The sequence below is a fragment of the Fukomys damarensis genome, unplaced genomic scaffold (genome assembly GCF_012274545.1).
Source record: "Fukomys damarensis isolate Sample0158 unplaced genomic scaffold, DMR_v1.0_HiC HiC_scaffold_21, whole genome shotgun sequence".
Classification (NCBI taxonomy): Eukaryota; Metazoa; Chordata; class Mammalia; order Rodentia; family Bathyergidae; genus Fukomys; species Fukomys damarensis.
Genome location: NW_022900933.1, coordinates 40,417,570 through 40,420,363, shown reverse-complemented (window position 1 = coordinate 40,420,363; position 2,794 = coordinate 40,417,570). Strand labels below are relative to the sequence as shown.

Below are 2,794 nucleotides of genomic sequence, written 5' to 3'. Positions count from 1 at the left end.
TTTGGTTTTTTGAGACAGAGTCTCACTATGTAGTTGAGACTGACCTGGAACTCACTATGTAGCCCAGGCTGGTCTCGAACTCACAGTGATCCTCCTGCCTCAGCCTCCCGAGTGCTGGGATTATAGGAGTGCGCCACCACGCCCGGCTTGAAAACACAAATCTTAAAAGCATTATATCAAGAAGAAATGAGATCTAAAAGATTACATACTTTATGAGTCCATTTACACTCTAAAAAAGGTAAAACTACAGAGTCAAAAAACTGATAAATGATTGCCAGGGGCAGCCACAAGAACCTGTCTGGGCAATGGAAATGCTCTATCTTGATTGTGGTGGTGGTTACATGACTATGTACTTGTCAAACTCATCAGACTGTTCACTTAAAAAGCATGTATATTATATCTAGAGAAACCTGAATTTAACAAAAGAGCTTCTCAACAGACTGAGCACTCCAGTTCATTCTCGTACACTCATGATTCAACTGGTAGAAAGTCTAACGTTAGTTGTACAATAATGAAAAATACTAAAGACCATGCCAAATGTAGAAGTGTAACACTGACACAGGTTATCACACTTTAAAGACACAGTTACTTCCCAAACATGCCAACACAAGCATTAAAAATCAAACAGGGGGCCAGGGATTTAGCTCAGTGGTTCCACCACCTGCCTTGCAAGCACAAGGACCTGAGTTTGATCCCTGATACAAAAAAAAAAAAAAAAAAAAAAAAAAATCAAACAGGGCAAGGGAAGTTAATGCAACAGTGTGCCGCAAACCTGACTTTAACTTTGTCAAAACTTCCTTTTAGGGCCACCGATTTACGACAGTGGTGCTGCCACCTGCCCGGCAAGCACAAGGTCCTGAGTTTGATACCCAGTACCAGGAAGAGAAAAAACAAAAAATTTCCTTTTAAATATATTATATGAAAATTAAGGAAAAGCACACTCCATACATCAGGGTTTTGTTTTGTTCTGGAGGGCTTTTTTTGGCAGTACTAGGGACTGAATTCAGGACTTTTGCAGCTACATCCTATCTTCACCCTTTATTTAAAATTTTGAGAGTCTGCTTAAGTTGTTCAGACTGAGCTTGAACTTGCAACCCTTCTGCCTCAGCCTCCCAGAGTGCTAGCATTACAAGCAAGTGTCACTACTGCTGGCTTCTAGGTTGCTTTTAAAGAACAAACAACAAACTTAGTAATTCTAACATACACAACAAAAATTACAAAATTAATCAAATTAGCCAAAGAAAAGGTGAAGAATGAACCAAGTCAGTTAATGATAATCACAAATATCACCTAAACCATGTATTACTGACTGAAAATAACACATTTCTTCTAATGTCCCTCACTGGAACATATATTGAAAGAAGACCCAACTGAAATCTTCTATTATCACAAATCTGCTAGCCTGGCATGGTGATGCACATCTGTAATCCCAGCACTTGGAGGCTGAGGCAGGATGATCACCTTGAGTTCAAGGATAGCCCAGACTACATAGTTTGAGCCTAGCCTGAACCACACAGCAAGACCCTGTTTCAAAAAACCAAAAAAAAAAAAAACCAAAATCTGCTAAGGTTGTTTGTGGCTGCAGTTTACAAAGTATGAAGCTCCTGCTCTAATTCAATATAAGATTTTGTTTTTGTTTTTGGGACAGGGTCTCCCTAAGTAACTCAGGCTGGCCTTGAACTTACTATATAGTCTAAACTGGCCTCAAACTCATGGTGACCCTCCAGCGTGCACCGCCACATCTGGCAATCACAGCCAATCAAATCACTTTTTTGGGGCCAAGGATTCAGCTCAGTGGTTCTGCCACCTGCCTCGAAAGCACAAGAACTGGAGTTCAATCCCCCATACCAAAAAAAAAAAAAAAAAAATTACTTTTTTGCTTGGAAACAGCATGAATGAGGGTTCTTCAGGGTAGTAAGAGAACCAGGCAACAATCAGATCAGAAACAAGTTTCTTCAAAAAAACCATTAGAAAAAGGTCACATGAAGCCAGGCCTAGTGACACATGCCTACTTTCAGCTACATGGAAAGATCACTTGAGCCTAGGAGTCCAGACCAGCCAGAGCAACATATAGACTGTCTCAAAAGAATGAAAGAAATCCACAGACTTAACTAACCTGGGATTTTCTATCACTCACTCTTCGTATAATTTTCTAATCCATCTCAAATCGAGAAACATATACCAATGTACTACTTACCAGGATAAAGAGCACTTAATACTATACATTAACGCACTAAGTGGGTGCTTAGAGTAAGATTTACACAGATTAAATTGCCCAACAGCTATACAGCAAGCAAGTGGTACTTTGAAGATTAAAACCAAGGCATTTGATACCATTAAGCCACAATGAAAAACAGGAAAAGACTCAGAGCAAGGAAGCTCTTTCCCTAAGAGATGGCATTTTCTTGCCAGCAATTACCTCATAACACTTATAATGAAAGGCTAGTGAAGTTTCTTTACAAGTTATTTGCTGGATATTTTACTAGAAGACAACTAACAGTTAAGAGACTGGAGCACTTTTGAACCTACTGCTGGAGAAGAGCTGGACACTTGGTCAGAGTCAAACATCTCAATGGAATCTCTACTACTAGATGTGACTCCCTCCAAAGATGTTCCTGGCATTTTTTACAGATCCACACGGATTCCCCTCGGAGCCAGGGCGGGCGGGCGCAGGCCTTAATGGGGTCCCCGGCTGGGAAGGCGCAGATCAGTCCCGCGACAACTCTCCGGGGCGGCCACCAAGATCCCAGTGCACGCCAGGGACTGTCACCCACGCCTCGACCCGGACCGTTTT

At 41.4% G+C, this 2,794-nt stretch overlaps 1 protein-coding gene across 1 annotated transcript in view; it reads right to left on the bottom strand.

The window, feature by feature from the left end:
• The window catches only part of Mark3 (microtubule affinity regulating kinase 3), an 89,682-nt gene that overhangs the window by 85,945 nt on the left and 943 nt on the right, over window positions 1-2,794 (bottom strand). The window lies entirely within an intron of this gene.